The sequence below is a fragment of the Manis pentadactyla genome, chromosome 13 (assembly GCF_030020395.1).
Source record: "Manis pentadactyla isolate mManPen7 chromosome 13, mManPen7.hap1, whole genome shotgun sequence".
NCBI classification, from domain to species: domain Eukaryota; kingdom Metazoa; phylum Chordata; class Mammalia; order Pholidota; family Manidae; genus Manis; species Manis pentadactyla.
The window spans coordinates 53,124,058-53,146,238 of NC_080031.1; the positions used below are offsets into that span (position 1 = coordinate 53,124,058).

The 22,181-nt window shown below is 34.6% G+C and overlaps 1 long non-coding RNA gene across 1 annotated transcript in view; it reads left to right on the forward strand.

The window, feature by feature from the left end:
* Nucleotides 1–22,181, forward strand: part of LOC130680315 (uncharacterized) — a 29,960-nt gene that overhangs the window by 1,540 nt on the left and 6,239 nt on the right. The window contains exon 2 of the long non-coding RNA XR_008993268.1: nucleotides 10,221–10,388. This is a non-coding gene — a long non-coding RNA (uncharacterized LOC130680315). The remainder of the gene's footprint in view (nucleotides 1–10,220; nucleotides 10,389–22,181) is intronic.

Genomic DNA, 22,181 nt, shown 5'->3' on the forward strand with positions numbered 1-22,181 from the left:
TTGAACATCTGGGCTAACAGAATTTTTTTTGTCTACCAGAGAATATGGGGAACATGATAGATGATTCTAATCCTGAATCCTGTGATGTGTGCTGAGGACCATGTATCTTGTTGTTGCTATGTGTTTATTGAAGTTCATTTGACACACAACATTACATTTGTTTCAGGTATACAGCACAGTGTTTCAGCAGTCATATATATTATTAAATCCTCACCCCATCTGGTGTAGTTAAGTGTCTGTCAACATAGAAAGATGTTACAGGACTATTGACTATATTATCTATGCTGTACTTTCATCCCTGTGACTAATTTATATTATATTGTGATTCTGTGCCCCTTTATCCCCTTCACCTGTTCCACCCACCCACTCCAAGCCCTCTGCCATGGTAACAACCAGTCTTTCCTCCATTTATATGAGTCTATTACTGTTTTGATCATTTTGTTTTATTTCATTTTTAGATTCCATGTGCAAGTGAAGTCATATGGTATTTGTCTTTCTCCACCTGGCTTATTTCATGGAACAAAATACCCTCTAGATCTATCCATGTTTTTGTAAATGGGAGGATTTCTTTTCTTTTTATAACTGAATATTGTGTATATGTACCACATATTCTTTATCCATTCATCTAATGATGGACACTATCTTCTTCAATCTCTTTGATGAAGGCCTTATAGTTGCTATTGTATAAGTCTTTCATCTCCTTGGTTAAATCTATCCCTAAGTATTTTATTGCTTTTCAGTAGTATACCATAGTAAATGAGATTGCTTTTTAAATTTCTCTTTCAGATACTTTGTTTTAAGTTATAGAAATGTAACTGTTTTATGTGTATTTATTTAATATCATGTGACTTTACTGAATGAAAATTTCTGACAGCTTTTTGGTATAGTCTTCAGGGTTTTCTATACAGAAAATCATGCCATCTGCAAATAGGCATAACAGGTGTTAATAAGGATGTAGAGAAATTTGAGCACCCTATCTTTTTGGTGGGAATATGAAATGGTTTTGCGACTTTTGAAAACAGACTTGCAGTTTCCAAAATGATTAAATACAGAGTTATCATATGACATAGTATTTCCACTCCTCGGTATATAGATAAAAGAAGACATATGTCTGCAAGAAATTTGTATGTGAATGTTTAAAATAGCATTATTTATAATGGCCAAAAAAAGTAGAAGTAACTAAAATGTTCATTGACTGACGAATTAATAAGAAATTATAATATTTTCATGTAATAGAATATTATTGGACAAGAAGGGAAAGTGACTTATTGATGCATCCTATAACATGAATGAACCCTGAAACACATTACACTCAGTTTAAAAAGGCAGTTTATAAAGCACATATTGTACGATTTCATTTATATGATAGATACAAATAGGCAAATCCAAAGAGTCTGAAAGTAGATTAGTGATTCCCTAGAATTAAAAGAAGGTTGGGGAAATTGGGAGTAACTCCTAAAGAATTTTAGGTTTCTTTCCATGATTAGAAGATGTTCCAAAATTAATTGTGATGTTGTTTGTACAACTCTGAATTGAAGTTGAATTTATACTTTATATTAATGAATGATATATGAATTATGCTTCGGTAAAGTAGTGTCTTAAAAGTATAAATAAGTCTATATAAACAAAATTACATTGGCTTATGAAAAACAAATGTACACTAGTGGGAAATAGGTTTTCAAATGTCCATTGGTTCACACCCTCAGGAGTCTCAGGCAGTTACCAGCACAGGAATCATTTAGGTCCTTCTGTGTCCTTTTATTCCTAAAGCCAAAATTCCTTATAGGCCTACAGATGAGCTAGTAGATTGAGGTATTTTAGAGTAATAAACCAGAAAAAGCTAAATATGCTCAATTCTCCCAATCTAAATGGACAAGGATGTAACCAGCACATATTCACAGTTAGTGAGGTCTGTTATTAAATATATTTTTCCAGGAACCAGGAGTGTGTTCTATGTGCACTGTACTGATCCAGCTTATTCAATGGAACTGCCCAGTGTTCATTTAAAACTGGAACTTAAGCTATACATATGGGATATAGAATTGTTTTCAAGGAGATTTGAAACAACTTTTTGATAGATATCATGATCTACATTGCCTCCTATACTCTAATTTTACAATTAATGAGGATTATTTCCATGACTAAATATATATTTGAACAGCTGATTAAATAATATAATAATTGTAACTTCAGAATTCCAAGTATTTCTGAGATTATTCTGCCAGAAGAAAAACATCACCTTTTTAAAGCATAAGCAAAACTAGAGTTTCTGCCATTCTGAGATGAGGCGGGGCTCTAATGACAAATTGCCTCTTGATTTAGACTCCATCAGATTAGGTGTAATAGTAGTAACATTGATAGTAACAATTGTATTGGTAAATTTAAAGCATTATTGATTTTGACATAATATTTTTACTTTTTAAATTTTTAAGTAAAATTTACTAATAGTATATCTTCATCATCATCATTTATTACAGAAAACCAAGAATAATTTACAAGTCATCTTAGATGCTACTAAAAGACAATTTAAAAGATACAACAGAAATAGTAGAAACAGAGATTCCTTTGGAATCTCAGTTCGGCATAAACTCCACAAACATTGCCGAAACAGATATGATGCAGGTAAAAGTATATTGTGATATTAAAAGAAAATTTAATTCTTCAAAGATAAATATAGGGTCAAAATTTAAATAAACATAGAAATAACAGATGTTTTTCTAATTGAAAAACATAACTTCTATTGATATATTAAATACACAATAATAACACTTTTAAATCAAAGTGGTATGTCCAGAAATACAATAAGAATAGGCAAAAAGGTACATTAAAATACCCACAATTTCTGCATACTTATAAGTTATAAGGACTTCTAATACACTAGCAATCTGAAATGAAACAAAAATGAAAATGAGATGAAACTTTATAAATGCAAGACTGGCAACTATTGGAAAGTTGCATTTGACCATGCTTTAGCAAGTACACGTAGTACCATGCTGATGGGAGTATAAATGGGTGAAGATTTTTTTTTTTATTAAGGTGTCACTGATATACATTCTTTTGATGGTTTCACATGAAAAACGTTGTGGTTACTACATTCACCCATATTATCAAGTGCCTCCCATACACTACTGAAGTCACTGTCCATCAGTGTAGTAAGATGCCACAGAGTCACTACTTGTCTTCTCAGTGCTACACTATCTTCCCCGTGACCCCCACACACCACGTGTGCCAATCATGATGGCCCTCAATCCCCTTCTCCCTCCCTCCCCACCCACCTTCCCCCACCCTCCCCTTTGGTAATGGCTAATCCCTTCTTGGACTCTGGGAGTTCCTTCAGTTTTGCTTTGTTGTTATACTCCACAAATGAGGAAAATCATTAAAGCCCCTACTGTCATCCTGCTAAACGCCTTTTTCTACAGGCCATTTCAGGAAATGTGGAATTAGATAATCTAAAGAAATAGGAGGAGGCCATGTAATCCTAACATCCGAAGAACTGGCTTGCCTAATTTGTATATTGTACTCTATGTTTTTACCAAGACAAAGAATAAATGTAATTTTAATAACATTTTTTGGAAAATTTATAGAAGATGCCATTTTTGTTATATCCAGTGTCTTCTCAATAAAGATAAAAATGAAATAATCTTGTAATTTAGTATTAGAAAGAAGTATGCCTCTATGTGTGAGCTTGTACATTTTCTTTTAACAGTGTTTGATCTAGCATTAGAAAACTGAGAACCTAAATAAACGTACCATTTCAATAATACTTAAGATATTTTTGACATATTTTTCTATATTTTTTCATTAGTTTATTTTAAAAATATACATCTTTGATATTGTGTTTAATTTGGAAAGGCTATCTCACATCTTTTCACAAAAACAGCCAGTCAGTAAATTTTATATGTGTATATATATATATGTTTTTTCTAAATAACTGTTTACTTAGAGCTTTATCTTTATATGCTCAATGATTTTTAAAAAAGCAATGTTATTGTATAAGTATTAGAAACAGCTTGGATTGTACTATCAAGAGAACCAAGTTCTACACATAAAAATAATTGGTATGTGACTGAAAATTTCTCCTCACTTTTCCTGAGCCTCCAATTCCTTATCAACTCTGCAAAACTGGAGTAATAATGAGATCTTCTTCATAGGTAATCAGAATTAAAGAACACGGTGATGTCAGTGTACAAATTTTAGCTACTTCTCCTAATTCTCACTCTGTCTTTGTGGCTTCCCTGAAAGTACAGCGACCGCTCAAGCAATGGCAAGAGAGCTTTCTCAGGGCTGACACCTCTGCTGGCAAACCCCAGTTCCCAGTTTGCTCTAAACTAGACAATATCCCCTTTCTCCCTTCCTCCTTATGTCCTGGTGTAATGGTGAATTGTGGTGGAATGTCACGATGAAACCAACAAACCCGTAACTCTGGGGGGAAATCCCAGGCAAAATACCCTTGAGACCGAAGACAGTCAAAGGGAGAAATAAGGGGGAGAAACAAACCCATTTATTCCTTACAAGCAGTCATCCACCTCTGCTCTCCCATGTCTGCCGCACCCCAGCTGCCAGAGAAGAGCCCCACCCAACCTCTCTGTCCAGATAAGCCCCCGCTTCCCCTTGGGATCACCTACTGATGTGGAGTAGGACAACTCCTCTCCACCCCTTGGAAACACCTCCTGATATGGAAATGCACTAAGGCCAGGCGAGAGATTCTGGAAATAGTGCAATTTTACCCACAAACCTCATTTCTTTTTTTTAATCTCAGGGTTTTCTGTTTTCTGTTTTTATTTTTGATAATTTTCTTGCCACCTTTGGTTATTGGTGCTATTATTGGAAGATTGGATGGGTATGGTCAATATACAAGAAGGGATGAAAACAATAATGGGACCTTTTAGACAATCAACTATGCTGCTTTCAGGAATCGTACTGAGGTAGGGCAGGGCCCTGGGACAAGCAGCATGGTTAACTTTTCCTGACTATGATGAAAAATGCTGAGATATAAACAGTATAGTAAGAACAGGAAGGACTCCACCTTAAAGCTAAGATTCCATTTTAAAAACCAGTAAGTTAGAAAGCAAAATTCCTAACATATTCTTTAGCGAAGAGACAATAACTCAGAGCACCTTGGGGGCAGGGTGTGCAGTCTAGATGGATATGGTCCCAGAGGGAGGCTGCTATCCTGCAGAGGAATTGACCAATTTCTTGTGTTAAGTTAATTTTGCAGAATTACCTGGAAGATTGATAATAGAAGAGACTTAATGTCTTTCACTGGTGATAAGTATTTTGAGACCACTTTACAAGTCTATATCCCCTGGTCCTTTGAAAAATTCTTGAAAGACAGAAACCCCAGTCTTTTAGCATGCCTCATCTCTGAGGGCACCCACACTTTTTCTCTCTGTAAGTGCATACCTTTAAAGAAAGCTTTTTCACTGCTCAGCTTACTGTGTTTTGTCTTTTTGCTATTTCATTCTATTTACAAGTCTCCATTTTGCCCCTATAAGTAGGGAGGGGCTGCTGAGAGCTCAGATTTGGGCTTGCAAGTTACCCTCACCTGGGTGAGATCCAGGGAACTGCAACTGCAGGACACTGCCTGAAAAATTTCCTTTCTTTGGGAAGTTCTCAGAATATCATCTCACTCTATCCTGTGCTGCATGGCTGCCAAATCCCGGATAATAGAGGCTTCTCCCCATGCAATGCAGATCCAAGTGGACAAGGGACACCAAGTGACCCTGGCTTTAAGAGACAACAAGGGGATCTGACTTATGCCAAGAGAATGTTTAGCAAACATTTCCCTCTGCACCTCTGCATTTTCCTGCTCTCAGCTGCCTTCAATGCTGCTGCCATTCATTTCTACTCTCGCTCTAATGAATTCCTTACCTATACTCTTATGACCTGCTAGAAAATTCTTTCTTATTCAGAGTCAAGAATCCTCCCTCATCCAGGTTGAGGTTTCACCTGGTGCACAGGGAGAGACCTCCCAAATGCAGCTGCCTGGCAATAATACCTTTCAGAATGAATTTCCAATCTCTTGTGTTCAAGTACTGCATACCTGAGTCCTTTAGGTGACAGCCCAAGGAGTCTAAATTTATGTACCATTTATGTTATTACCAGTCAGTGACTTTACACAGGAAACAAAAACCTGCTTCCTCCTCCAACTTTTCCTGTCCACTTAATGGAAAATACCCAATTCTCAATCCTGGCTTCATGGAAGGGATAAAAAGGACATAGCATCATAAAGAACTTGCTGAAATGACCTTCTAGGTTGGGAGAAGGAATGGAACCCAAATCTCCTGAACCCCATAGCTTCCGAGACCAGACTGTTTTCCAGAGAAAGTTTTCTAGTTCGGCTAAATTGAAATAAAATGGTAGTCACTGTTTATCATTTCTTCTAACTGTTCTAATATGCATCTGATCTATCTGGCAACTTTTTAAGGATTTCTTCCCTATGAGTGCTATTACTCAGTGCAGTGAACACCTTGCCAACATGATCTCCTTGCTGGTTTATTTATCCTGAAACCCATTGTTGATGAGGCTGCATGTGGCAAAGTCTGTATTCTTTAAAAAAGAGTCTGGATCACTTTTAAAAGGGGTAGAAAGTATATATGGTTGGAATACATAACTGTTTCTCAGTATGTAAATCCTCTGTTTCTATGTGTGGAGGCCCATCAAAGACATGCAGAATTGAGTGCACTGGGCTCGCTGGTGCTCTAGTGCTCTGTCACGCACAGTAATACAGTTTATCTTGGTTGTCATTAACAACAGAAGCAATATATTTAAGACCAACTGGGGATACAGAAAGAAATGAGATTTATGCTTTCATGCATTTGGAAATACTGACAATTAAAAGCTAAATTGAGGAAAATAAAACATGGGAATGCCTTCTAAAAGTGAATTATCTATTCTTCCTGACAAACTATTAAAACAAGGCATACTTTTATCATTTTAAAAATATGTTATTGAGGGAAACTATGTAAAATTACAAGGCTACATCCACAAATTAAAAACACAGAAATTACTTATTACGAATATACTTTGGGCAAAGCCCTTTCCAAGGCATTCTTTAGAGCCCAGAGATAATCTCAGTATATTTATGACAATGAGGAGGTTGTACCATAGCAGAGACATGAGATAAGAGGATAACAAACATATACAGGAAAGACAATAATAAGTGTTTTATTTAAAATTTAAGTATGAGGTGTTGAAGAAGAGAGGATTCAAATTTGGTGAGGCTGTATCTATTTAAATTTTATCTATTTTCTAAAGTTGATTTGAGAAGTATGATTTGCTAGTTGTCAGTCTTAATTTTTGAGAGCTAGAGCAGCAAGGGAACATAACCAGTGATTGAGGTGCTCACCTGAGGCCCAAGTTCAACATCATCCTCACTCACAATTACTGCGCTCTTCGATTCTTGTAACAACCCTTTCAAGAAATTATTAGTATCTGAATTTTACAGATGAGGAAACAGATTTATATTAATCAAGTAGTTACTCCATTACTGAGCAACATATATAAAAAATGGCCGCCAGAATTCTTGGATCTAAAATCTTTTTCACTGGCTTGCCTCCTTACCATTAATTTCTATTTAGAAAAAAATGCAACAGTTTTATATTTTTTCTCCAAAGATTATGTGACAGTTTCTGTAAATGGAGCCCACACTGGGAGTGAAGGACTTGTCACAGACAATTATAAGGAAATGCAAACTTTTATCGTATATATGAAAACAATAGGACCAAAAGAAGCAATGGACAGTCATCAGCATATATGTGGAAGACAAATTCTTAATATTTTCTTAATTTTTATTCATTTGGAAATTATATACATATGCACACACATATACACACATGCATATGTATATTTATTATATATAATCTTCATGGGGACAAGAAATATAGTCTAGTCAGTTCATTAGTGTAGCCAGATTCCTAGTTCTACACAAAATGACACTTTGTTAAAAAAATAGCAAAATAGTATAGTGCAAATGCAGGTGGGCAAGTACAGGAGCCATGACCTGACTTCTTTGTACATTGTACAAAATATCAAAGTTTTTATTATTTCTGAAAATTGTGTGCAGTGTTTATATAAAGTAAAAGCTGAAGCTTACACGTTCTTCAAGTGACTACATTTTAGAGACCACAATTTGATACACCTGTATTAATGGAACTTAAGCCTGAAAGAGAGTGAAAGCCAGAGTGAATGAATCTATACTAGTAAGAATCAACTATTATAAATCCCAGATAAAACCTAAACTGTCTGAGGATAGCCAAGAAAAGTATGGGTTGTCTAATCAAAAATTTCCTTGCACAAGTGTCTAATGAGACTCTTGGAAAGACTCATCCCAAAAGAAGGGAGAGCCAGATGCGCCACGCATAGCACACTCATAAGGCCTCGGGGCGGACAGAGGGAAGAATGCAGAGAAGGGCAGTCTCTCTACTATTCATTCCATCATGGGCTTCTCTGTGAACCCCTATAAGAAGAACTAATAAATATGGAAAAGTCTTAACTCACAACTTTATAACACATAACTGCACATGCAGCAAGAGGTTCAGAATCTTCTAAAAACAGTTATACACAAAAAGAAGAAAGAATCACAAAACCCAGTTCATCAGCAACATTACCTTGAGCACATTAGGGCATTATTATCAAGAGACCTGGTTCAGACCACAGCACCTGAGGGAAATGGTAGCAGCAACCCGCTGATGTGGGACAGCCTTGAATGTGCAATGAAACCAGCAGAAGTGGAAGTAAAGCTCAGAAGCAATATTTGTGTAAAAAAAAGTCACAAAATGGCCAACCAGAACTTTCACACGAGCACATGTGAAATAACCCTGACCACTCCCAAAGTGTTTAGTCTGAAGAGTTCCAATGAAGGAGATGCCAAGAAGCATGAAATGTGGCCCCATTTGTAACTACTGGCTACTTAGGTATGGAGAAATCAGGAAACCAGAGTAAGCGATAGGAGAGAAAAATATATTTTATGTATATTTTCTACTGTGAACACATTAAAATACAGAAGGGTTAAGTATTAATATGTACCTATCTTTCATTTGTGGGTATTTTAGGATTATGACAGTTTTTACATTTTTTACTTTCTCAGAGAGCAATTTCAAAGGACAAGTATGAAAGTATATCCCTTCTTACTCTGCTTTTTAGTGAACAGACATTCTGGAAGCAGAAAGAGATTAAAAATACTAGTTTAGTCCAGTCCCTGAGAAGATACATTCTCCTAATGTATACTTGGTATATCTTATAGTATATCCGGTATTGCATACATGTCAAACTTAATATTGTGAAAATGTCCAGAAAATCTCACATCCAACATCTCTGGCTACATGTTGTGCCCAAGAGAGTCTTAATCTTCTCCTCAGCTTGACTAAACTTTGGACAGGCTCTTCCTGACCATGGACTCCTGACCTCTCTTAGGACATTTAGTGTAGGAAACATTTAATTATGAATCCTTTCACTGCCACTACAGAACTACAGATGTAAATTTTTAAAAAGTCTTCTTGTAAGTTTTACAACCTAGGCTAGTCTTTCTAGAGGCCCTGGGAGCCATGCCTTTGAAATGTGATCATTAGGGAAGACAGAGCCCCCATCTCCCAGGGTCTGGGATGGGGGATAGTGCTCAGGAGCCTCACTCTGGCAGAATGACTTGCTCCAAGTTGCAAAACTACCTGCTGTCATGAAAATAAGAGGAAGTTTACTTTTCCTCTGTGTAAAGTCAGTAAGCAAAAAGAGATGTCCTATCATCTCCCAGCCTACCTTTTAAAAACTCCCCAGCTCTGTGTTTCAAGCAGAGTTGAGCTCAGACTGATTTCTGGCCTCTCCACCCTATTGCAATAACCTTGAATAAGGTCTTCCTTAATTATTTAACTTTGTTCAGTGAATGTTTAGCAGTTTTTGTTTTGACATCCGCTAAAATATCAAGTCTACATGTTTTTGTTTATTTAAATTAGCATTCTTAATAATTTAAAATAATTGACATCAATACCACCCATGGGTTTTCAGGACTTGTGTTTCATTTATTCTATTTTGTAGCTCTCAGCCATCTACAGCAGTTTCTTTTAATCCTAGTAAGCATAAAAAAGGAGAGACTAAATTTTACAAATTGTTAACCTTGCCTCAGAAAAAGATATTTGTGATGTGAGGAGGAGTAAAGAAAATGGATAAAAAATGTTTTAAAAAATAATCTACAAATTTAATTGTTCATTGCTATCTTTCCCTTCCAGCTGCCCAGTTAAATGAAGAACTGCCTGGCTTTGTAAATGCCCAAGGGAAGCACATTAAAAAGGAACACAAATATCCAAAGATAAACCAAATGATGACTTAATTCAAATTTTTAAAGTATAGTATTTCCCAAGAAGTCTGAAAAGAATTGAGAAATTCAATGAGTTTCAGTAAGTACATTCAAAGTCTGTTCCATGAAACCCTTGTCCTCCAAAATGCCATGGGAAAATATGCTTTGTTAAATAATTGTGAAAAATGGTGCATAATATCAGCATGAAGATTCAAATTATACATCAGTTTATAAAAACTGAACATTTCACAATAAGCCATGCGGATGTGTTTTAACTCAGTCATGCCCAAACTTGTTTTCCTAACAAACTTTTGTGATTGGTTCATGGTTCTCTTTCCAGAGCTCATTTAATACAGAAAGCTAAAAAATATGCTGTCACTCCGGGGAGAAGGGTGTTTCAGGCTGGGGGTGAAACCCCTATGAAACCAGTGAAACCAAAATAAGTCAGGGGAAAGGATAGGTTGGGAGAAACCGCTTTTATTGCTCACAACTTGCTCAATCCACTAGCTAAGCCCGGCCCCATCTGACTCCCAGGCTGACACTCACACTCTGCCCTCTCAGCACGCTAATTCCTGCGCACCTCTCTGGGAGGTACTCCGTGGGTGGGTCCTTGATGATTGGCAGACGCCAGACCAATTACATACCAGAAACAGAGTGGAAGAGAGAATGGCTGTTCTCTCTCCACCCCTGGTCCCTGAACTCTGCAGGAGGCTGCAGTGGTAAGCAGTTACTGATATATAAATAGACTAAGGCTAAGGCAGGAGATTCTGGAAATTCTGCAATTTACCCCACATATGCATATCCTTTCAAACCTACATCCAGTTATTTTAAGCTTTTGTTGTTGTTCTAAATGCTTGGACATTATGACATTTGGAACAGTAACAAACAGTTGGGCATTTTCTCTATACTACGGCCTGAATTTCATGCTGGAGAACAGAAATATATGCGAGTGCATTAAGATCCTTGCAGGAAGAACATGAAAATCACTAATAGTTTTTTTTAAACTAGGATTTGGTACTCTTTCATTTTAAATATTTTCATCAGCTCCCCATTTCTCCTAAGGCAAAAACTTATCACTATAAAATGGTATTTAAAATCCTTCTACCCACCACCCACCCATCCACATGAATATTTTTCAGTTACCCAATGTATTCATTCTTCAAGAAAATAAACTTCCCATTTGTTTTCACTTGTTTTCTTTCTTTCTCATTATACACATTGCTTTCTCTGCCTAAGGTCTTACAATTTGTCCTGCTGGCACATTATTTTCTCTTTAAGGCCCAGAGCAAACATTGTGATAGTCTCTATGGTTAACTGGTTGGTACCCACCAATCCAGTCTTCTAGTGGAGAAGCCTACTTCACAGAGACTGGGAAGCTAAAAACTATTTTCTAGACTATTTGGCAAGCCTTGGTTGTGGCTAGGAGGGAACTGGGATCTATTGCTCAGATGTATTACAAATTTGGACGTCAGAAGGGAGACACAGATTTCATTTCTGTTGCTCTCTTTATGGCAAATATCTGGGTGGAATTATTTTTCCTGGGGAAATATTAGCAGTGGTTGCGATGTACAGACACTGGCTTCATGGCCGCCACAGGTATTGGGTATGTGGTCTCTGGGTGTGGATGACAGCAGGCATGTAACTGTTCTAATGCTGGATGCTGTAACAGCCAATTCCTGTCTGCTTTTGGACTTGAGAATGGTGACATGGTGACTTAAGCAGTCATTGCTGAAACTTCCCAATTAGGCAGATTCCTGATCATAGAAGATGCAGCTTCTGACTCAGGTCTGGAGTGTGGCTTTGGGGGCCATTGCTTAAAGCCCAACTTTTTTCTAACAGTTCTAAACATTTAGCATGTGACTTAAGTGCACAGTCATCAAGGCTCTTTCTGTTTAAACCATAACCAGAGTGTATTCTGTTCTCTGCCATTGAATCCTGACCTTTAAAAATATATCTTCTGTGAATTCTAGTTTCTTGGCCATTTAGCTGGGGTTTTTTTTACAAATCCTTGTTTACATTAATAGCATTTATTAAATCATATTTTTATAACTGTTCCCACAGTGAGATTATAATGGCTTTGCTACCTTTTCTTTCCTCTGCAAAAGGCAAAACATTTCCTGTGTCCTCTCATTTCCCTGAGATGCCAGCCATCTACTTGGGTTCCACTGGTTGTGACTAAGTTCCTTGATGGGCTTTCAAATTATGAATTTAAATTATGTCTCTTTCTTATTAGGGTAGAATCAACTCTCTTGTGTCAGTTTATCCATTCTACGTGGAATTATAAACTACTCTTGCTTTTAAGATTAGAAAGTTATTTTCCACAATAATCAGTTAAATATTTCCAACATGCTATTTATATTTATTTAAAAATTTTTTATGATCACATGTACAATTCACAAGGAATTTAATGTATGAGAGAAAAACATAAAATTTTATTAAATTAAGGTTCCTCACTGACTTGAGATGCCAATTTTATTAGGTGCCATAAATCACACCTACTCCAGACATTTTTTGTGTTCCAGTGAGGACCCATTTTCCAGATACTATACCTTGTTGTTCTTACTTTACTGTAATTTCTTAATATGTTTAATATCTGACAGTACATGTCCTCCCATCTTCTTCTGTAGTCTCACATTTTTGTTTTATTTTACTTTTTTCAAATGGAATGAAATCATTTCATTTTTAAAAATAATTTCATTGGAATTATATAAAGTTTAAAAATTAATTTGAGTACATTTTCATTTCTTTGAAAATTAAGCCTTCCTGTCCAGAAACAAAGGAGTATTCTCAAATTGAGCAGGTTTTCTCTGGTTTAGAAGTCAACTTTTATATTTTTATTCATATAATTTTTGAACAGTTTTTTAAATCTTTATGGCTTTGTAGTTGGAATTTTAAAAGGAAATTTGAAAAGCATCCATTTTTAATAGGTAAATATGTTATTTACTTTTGTATGTTGATTTTTCAACTGCCCACATTCATGAAAATGTGTATGCTAACATTTTATACATAATTTAATTTTAAAATAAATGTGTATTGCAGCTTATCAAAGGCCTTTATGAAATCTTATAGAATATCCCCTTTGACTAATTCTTTATTTATTTTTAATACTCCTTAATTTTAATTGAAATATTACTATTTTCTCTTTTTATCAGTGGGATTCTTGAGAATTTCATCTGTTCTGCTAATCTTTCTATAAGGAGCTTATAGATTTATTTCTCAGTTATATTATTTTTTGCTTTCTAACTTTTAAAAATATTTTCTGTTGTCTAATAAATTAAATTTTCCTTTGCTTTTATATTATTCCCTTTTTCAAGTTATGGTTTTTTGGGTTTTTTTTGTAATATTAGGATATTTTGAGTAGTATTTCTTAACCATTGCTGCCCATTAGAAACAACCCTTGCATTTATTTAAAAAAACAACCCATGGATACCATGATCCACTGCCAGAGTTTCTAATTTAACCAGCCTAAGGGGGTATTCTTCATACAAATCTAATATACAGCCAGAGTTAAGATAATTTGGCCTCAATATTACATGTTAATAATCTAAATTCTTACAGTTACAAACTTTTATCAATTATTAATGTGATGTCATTCCATGTTTCATTAGATATTTTTCTATCATCAATTTTACATATTCTATAATTTTAGTTTCTATTCATTTTCTTTAATTTTTGATGTTTTATTTTCCTTAGTAATAATATTCCTTTTTGCTGTTATTTAAAATTATACTAAAGTGTTCTAATATTATGATTAAATACAGTTCATATTTTTATTATTTAAAATTTTTAGAAGTTTTGATTTTGGTTAAATATATTTATTTTATTTATAAATGAAACCTGGAATTTTTAATGAAAGATTATTTCCCTTTTGTCTATAAAATGTAATGTCTATTAACTACTGTAATAACAATGATAATACAATAAGATATATTTCTATAAAAGTGTAATAATGTTGACAAACTTATTGAAGACAGAGAAATAGTTAAAATTTCACTGTAAAATTGTGTTTATGATTAACTTTTTGAATCTGTAATTGTTCATCCTTTTTGTGTTTATAGCTACTTTGTGTAATGTGGTATTTGATGCATAAATGCTCTATTGAATTTTACATTGTTCTCACTATTATACAATGTCCTGTTTGGTTTAAGGTAACGATTGTTTATGTGCAGTTAAAGTTTCTAATAGACTTGTAATAATTCTTGCTTTTATATGTTCATCTTTATATCTCTTTCCATGTTTTAACTTTTAACCTATGCCAATTAGCTTTGTTTAAAAACAGGATTTGAGAACTTTTATATTTCCTTTCTAATATTAATACATAATTACTGTCACACACCTTAAATCTGGTCTTTGTTTACCATTTAGACTTTCTAGTTTTTAAATGTTTTTGCTTCCTTTTTATGTGAAATGGATCTTTTCTGTTATTCACTTTGGAACATTACATTTGGAATAATCAAGGGCTATTCATTTATAATACTCAAAATGTTATTTCTCTACTTGGAATATGAAGGAAAAAAATCAACTGTCTGCCACCAGCCAATCATAAAAGCCCGGGAAATAAGCATGTTTTCACTCTCCTCCTAACCACTTCCACTTTCCAGGTTTTGTTTTTTTTCATGACATATAGGATTTTAAATTCAGCTTTTGTAACTTATTAATTTTTACTCTCACTGATAAATATTTATGACATTTTACTCTTCTTAATAAGTGTCTGTAATTCTTACAGAATAATAAATAGCATAAAACCAATGCTCACAATAGCAATATTACTTGAAAGCAGTAATCAGACTGACCATCCTAATTAACATAAAATGAAATCAAACTTTTACACCAAAGATTATTCCTGAAATTAATATCAAGATTATTCCATTACCGTATTCATGGAACATTACATTAGAAGTCTAAAGCAATTTATATGCCTAATTTCACTAAATTTCCTATAATCTCCAGCATTGTAGCACAGAAACAAAAATTACTTTTAAATACATACTTGCATCCAAGTAAAGTTAAGCCAATAACAAAACTTCTGCTTCTGGTTCAGTGATTTCTTCATTTCCCTGTCTCACAAAATAGTAACTATTTTCTGCCTCTTTATCAATATAGTCACATAGAAAAAAAGTAACCATTTTGGAGTCCAGATCAGAGAAGTCATATAAAATTGATTTCAATGAATTTTTATCAATCACCACTAGTGGCTTAAAAATAATCTTCCATGCAAGCACCAATTAAAAACAGTCTTAATTGGACTAACTATCTAAATTTTACTTTAAAGAGACAAGAAGGCATTTCATATTTTATAAGAGGCAGTATAGTTTGGGATTAAAACACTATGGGCTTTGGTATCAAATGGTGTGTTAGAGTTTTAGCTCCTTGATTATCTATGTAATTCTGTAAAATTTACTTAACTTTTGATGCTTCCATTTTCCTTTAAAAGAGTTAATTATAGTGAGTTTCTCATGAGTAGCTGTGAAGGTTTAAACGGTTAAAGAACAAAAAGCATTTAACACAGCACCTGGTGTGGACTAGCACTTAATAAATGGAAACCAGACACTAGATGTCTGTTGTGACTGATTTATATTTTTCAGTGAAAATATGTCTCTGGCTCTACTTATTATGCATCATATGAAGAATTGATATTCAAAATATATACAGACTAGCAGAGTATCTATAATATCTATAGAAACATATCAGAACAGTTACCTGACCGATCAGAATAGCCCATTATGTACAACTACTCATGACCACTTGCTAAATATCAGTGATGGGAAATTTTAAAATTACATGCTGAGAGGAAGCTTCATGTACACATAAGTTGATAGTTCTTACAATGTTCTTTCGTTTTGTATCCCTATGAATGAATAAGTATATGTAAAGAAAAAAATGCTCTTTTTTCTGAGAAAACAAAACACATAACCAGATTTTGAATAATTCCCATATTAAATAGAACAAGAGAAATAAGCCAACAGGAAAGTGATTAGCTTGATAAAACAAGCTATTTCACATGATTTTTATAACAGTAAAAACTAAAACAGAGAAATAATATGACTTTTAAATTAAAATAGTCTAAGATGAGCAAAGAAACTGAAGAAACTATCATTGAAAAAATTGTAATTTTCTATATTGAGGGCATGTCCATTACAATTTTAAATAAATACATACATACAGCTTCATATTTCAGATTGGCTTTTTAAAATATAATAGAAGAATTCCAAGATTTAATTTCTGAGCTACACTAAAGTTTCTCCATCAGTGATACAGTGACATGAACAGGGATGATTGACATGGATTCATCCCCTTGAGATGCCCAACTGACTATGCTGTCTGCACTGAACCCTCTGAGGAGACACTGAATAAAAACAATCTTGTTTTTTCCTATAATCATAAAGGTATTAGAATGCCATGTAAATACAATTAATGAATGTATATTTTGAATGATTTAGGTAATCTCTTGGCAATCTCCTGTTGGTCCCTAGAGTTTTATTTAAATACACATTTAAAATTGCCGGTCCTGGGTCAAACAAGAAAATGAAACTACTTGTTTGTTTCAGATTTTTCTTAAATCATAAAATCCATGTAAGCAATGACTTTTCCAAATGACAGAGGTCTTCAAAAATTATTATTCTTACTTCACTGGAAATTTTTCCAAGTCAACAAAAATAACTCATGTATAAAAGAATGAATGAAAATTCAGTAATTAAATAGATGATTTTGAATTGCAATTCTCTACCTCAGCAAACACGGCTCCTTTTAAAATATGTGCCCCTTTTATTTTACACAGATTAATTATAAATGTTGACCTACATCAGTTAATAAAAATAAGCACAGTCACTAAAAATTAATAATACCATGAATGGAAATTCCAGATCTTAAAGAGGAGCTGTGCTGAGTAGGCTTAGCAATGCTGTTACTATACAAGCTCAAAAATTGTTACAGAAATGACAGAAAATGTGAACATATGAAAGGAAGAGTTACCAAAGATCAGAATCGATAATGGAATACTTCCAAATATTACCACAAAGAACTTATTGTTGAAGACAACTAATTTTCTATTCACAATGTCAATCAAAATTGACTGGCAGAAAGAGGATGAGGTGATCAATACCAAGAAATGGAGAATAATGGGCTGAGGCAGAATAACTGGCTACCTTGTGGTCTGCCTTTTCTTTGCAGATCTATTAGTATAAGAAGGAAAGAAAAACACAGCAAAGGGTGGATTTCCTTAGAATTTGCCTTATTTGTATCGTTTCTATGAAGTTTAAATCCCTACTTTTTCAATGTAAATTATTTCATTTTTCCATTTCAACATTGTCAACACTTTTTCTTTTTTAACCTAAATTGTCCTTTTATCTGCCCCTGAGGGTGAAATTGCTCTGCCCCTTCATGTGACAACAGGCAGTTTTTACAGTTTCTGCTCATCTATTAAGAGGTGACCTGGACTGACTTAATCTGACTTTCTGAAAATGTATGGGTAGGTTCATTTTCCTCCTTTTCTGCTGTTTAATGCAAATTTTCCTGTATCTCTTGAGTTTATTGGTTATATACATAGACTATGCCATCAAAAAGGTCTAAATACAGTGCTATTTATTCATTTACAAATTACCTGAGCATGAATATATTTCTTAAGCAATGCCATTACTCACCTCATAGAAAGAAATTTAAGTAATTCATATAAAAAGTTTAGCATAATTCCTGGAAAATTGTTGCCTAATATTATTGATGGCAAGTTCTTATTATTCTCAAGATGTGTCCTCTTTTCTATTTACCTGGAAACCAGGGTTGTATTATTCAACTCATTCGCTGTCCTACTTGTGTTCTTTTAATAGCACAAATACTAAATTAATTGGTTATCAGTATAAAAATTTATTACGAAATAGAATAACTTTTAAGATCCAACTTGACACTTCTGTAAACAAATCCATCTGTCTAGTAGCTGCATAGTGCTGGTCCTTCAGTCCTTGTATTACACATTAGTACAATATCCATTATATTTGTGGGCAAGAACACACAATATAATTCTAACACAAAAATCATGCACATAATTTCTCAATGAATATTAGCTGATATTATCATGACTATTATTATTATTATTCCTGTTACTTCTTTTTAATGACAAATAATATTCCATTGTGTCGATGTACCATGGTTTATTTACCCATTTACCTATTGAAGAATATCTTAGTTGCTTGCAAGCTTTGGCAAGTATGAAGAAAGCTGCTTTTAACATCTGTATGTTGGCTTTTGTATGAGATACGTTTTCAACTCCTTTGGATTATTTACAACAAACATGATTGCTAGATCATATGTTGAGTATATTTAGTTGTCTAAGAAACCACTGAACTGTCTTCCAAAGCGGCTGCAGCACTGTGTATTCCCACCAAAGAGTTCCTGCTGCTCTACATCCTCACCGGCATTTGGTGGTGTCAGTGTCACAGATTTTGGCAATTCTAACAGGACTGTAGTGGTATCTCGTTGTTTTCATTTTCACTTCTCTGATGACATACAATTTTCATATGTTTACATGCCATCTGCATATCTTATTTGGTGAGGTGTCTGTTAATGTCTCTGGCCCATTGCGGGTAAAATTGCAGTATTTCCAGAATTTCTCACCTGGCTTTAGTGTATCTGCATATCAGGTGTTTCCAAGAGCTGGAGAGAAATAGTCCATCTACATATCAATAGGTAATTACAAGGGCCTGAGAGGGTTTATCTGGACCAGAGCGGTTGGGTGGAGCTCTTCTCTGCTGTAGCCACATCAAAAGAGAGATGGGACGACTGCTTGTAAGAAATGAAAGGGTTTCTTAACTTTATATCTCCCTTTGACTGATTTCTGTTTTGGAGGTAATCTGCCCCAGGATTCCACCCCCTGGAGTTACACTCCTTTTTTAATTATGCATTTTTCTTATTGTGAGTTTTAAGAGTTCTTTGTACATTTTTTATAACAGCCTTCTATCAGGTGTGTCTTCTGCAAATATGAATGAAAGCATAAAGTCCAGAAAAAAGGGGTTCTCCGTAGAGCTGTAAGTAGTTCCACTCAGTTTAGAGCATGGCAAGCAGAATGGAACATAGTCATTGTTAAGAGTGCAATAGGATGAAGAAAAATGTTTATGAATGGGAGAGTCGGGGACAGGCGTGTTCACTGAGTACCAAGCTAAGGACTGTAAGATTTTATTCAGCAAATGAAGGATAGCAAGGCAGTTATTCCTGCAATCAGGAAAGTGACTCAATTTGAGATGAATCCCCATTTTATTTATAAGCACAATTAACTCTTGATTACATTGTGCCATGTTAATATAATTGAGCTTATAAACCTGGGCTGCTAAGCACTGCCAGAGAAAATTACACAATTGTTGGAATTAGTGCCAATAAAGTTTATGTTCCCTACTTCAGTAGTAGTATCAAGAGTACCGTCAGTACTGCTTGAAAATCCTTTACATATACCCCGGTCAACAACTGTTTGTTTCTTTTTACCCCCAAAGGCCATATGAAACCCTCATCATTACACTGTAGTCCTTTATTTAGAAATCACAGAGTTCGATGTTTGCTTCACAAAGGTCTGAATTCAGGTAAAATTAAAATAGATTTATAAACAGTGCATCTATGCAACATCAATTGGACCTTAACAAATGATCATAGTGAATTTAATAACACTTCAAATATTCTTTCTGAAGAAAAACTGATCCCAGTTAATCTGATATGTGAGCAGAACTATTATCTGACTGATTTGGTTACTGTTTATTTTCTCTACACAACTCATTTCTATATATCAATCATCATAAAAAAGAAAAAAAGAAAAACAGCCCTTGCCACAGAGCTCTACCACCCCCAGAGTAGTCAGTGAACTGTCACCAATGATATCAATTATGCAAACGTGACAGCAAATGAATGTTTTGCTACATACTATACAGTGGGTAACACATGACAGCATTTCATTAAAGTCTACAATCCATTAAGCACCATAAAAACCACAATGTATTCTCCAAAATAGCAAACACTGAAATTACCCTAAAATATTGCAAGCCTAGTAAGCTCATTTTTTATCTCTCCAGGATGAAGAGCCAGAGGCAGGTGACATATAAACTGTTGATGTGCAGTTATATCACTGGACAATAACTAGGTTGTAAGTCATTGCAAAGCAACGACAAAAAGAATGTTCTCTATCATCAGAAGACATATGAACTATAGTCATTAAATTCTAAAATATTATAAGGTATTAAAGAGGAAAAGGAAGCTAAAATTCTCTCTGATGAATTCTTGCGAATGTAAGTCACTTTTCTTCTTCAGCCTCACCCCAACCAGGCAGAGTGGCTGGTGCCTTACGTGGTGTTACGATGGGTACACTTAGCACCAGCATATCCTTTTTCCTGCTGACCCATCATCAGGTCTGTCCTGTACACAGAGAACTACTCATTCTACCAAAATTGTTATACCTTCAGAAGCCTTCACTGAAAATTTAAGTATATTACTTGAAAGTTACTCACACACAGATAAGCATCTTTGAGTTCATGTGATTCAGGAGCTGCCATCTAGCTTAGCAATGTCTAAATAACATGAGCAATAGGAAGGGAAATGCCTACAATATATAAGGTGCTTGATATCCTCAGCAGAACTCCGTAAATCAGCATTATCAACAGCAGGAGCAGGGCCTCCCATGCAGTCCAGCTTCCCTGCCCTCCCAGCAGGCAGGACACTAATAATCAACAAAAATGTTATTCTCCCTTATCTCAGGATAAATTGTGCCTTAGTTCATCTCTGTGCTGAGCTGGAAGATCTGAGAGAAAAGGCAGATAATAAGAAAAGCTCATGTAACTGCCTCTGCAAAGGCAAGAACAAGGGGTGACTAATGGGGCAAATTTTTCCAGCCCAAAATCTCCGGTGGTGGAAAGGGAAGGAAAATGATTTATGGGCCAGAATAATTCCTAGACCCCAGGAAGCAGTTTGGATCCTAATGAAGAAAACTTACCAGTATCAGTATCTGAACAGTTCTAATGTGTTAGGTAACATATTGAAAAAAAATCAGGTGGTTACCATGTTAGAACTTCTCATATTGCCTAAGTATGATACTGATTTGTTACATCCCCAAATAAGTGAGTTTCAAAAGTGGGAAAATGGGAATTGTGGAATATTAACCACTGAAAGAAAACACACAATAATGATGCATTACTAACTTGATAATTTCATTTCCAAGGATATAGTTTATCTTTTCCTGAGAGATTTTCTGTTGGTCTGTTGGGAAATGTGTAAGTTCAGTCTTTTACAGTTACAAGAACTGTTCTCTCACCAAGGAGGCTTTAAAATGCTCTCCAATAAATAGCCAGACGTTCTTCTGGAAAAACTCCCTGTGAATTATTTATGTCAATAGTAATGACCATGAGAAACTATATGGATCATAACACTTAATTTATTAGTGTTTGAGATAATTCTGTAAAAGTAATCAATAGTTTTAACATGCAACACAGACCCTATCTATCTATCAACCAGAGTGACTTTATAAATTATTCGAGAATTATATTGAATAACTGGATATTAGAAGATAGACAGTATTGTCTGTATTTGAGATGAAACAACAAACAACCTCTGCTTAGGCAACATTTTTTCTGTATGTAATTCAAAATCTGTTAAACCTATGTAAGAATTACAGAAGTGATCATTAATTTTCAAACATATGAAGAAAAATATCTACCTGAGCATATCTGTCAAATATATCTGGAGCAAAGAAAACTTCCAAATCAAGTACACAAAATATGTACCAATTTCTGTCCCAAATATTTGAGCATATTTTTTACCAGAACCCATTAATACACAAATAATTATCTGAGTAATCTTTAAGTACCATACCTCTTGTGGTGTAACAACTATATGTATATGCGCACACACATACACACATATATATATA